This window comes from Argiope bruennichi, chromosome X1 (assembly GCF_947563725.1).
Source record: "Argiope bruennichi chromosome X1, qqArgBrue1.1, whole genome shotgun sequence".
Classification (NCBI taxonomy): domain Eukaryota; kingdom Metazoa; phylum Arthropoda; class Arachnida; order Araneae; family Araneidae; genus Argiope; species Argiope bruennichi.
The window spans coordinates 29035414-29035652 of record NC_079162.1 but is presented as its reverse complement, the minus strand read 5'-3'; positions in this window follow the sequence as shown (position 1 = coordinate 29035652).

Below are 239 nucleotides of genomic sequence, written 5' to 3'. Positions count from 1 at the left end.
AAGGCAGTGAAAAAAAAATAACATTCGTCTCTAGCTATTTAAACATTAAAATGACTGGATACAACAAAGGTAATTCTGAAAAAGTGCCAACTTAATTTATTGATGATATGGGCATTTCCACGGAAGTAAATTGATTATGTCTTAATACGAAACACATTCACTATAAACTTTCAAAAATCAAATTGCGAGTCAATTAAATACAGGTATTGAATAAAACTTTTTATAGAATTTCAATAATA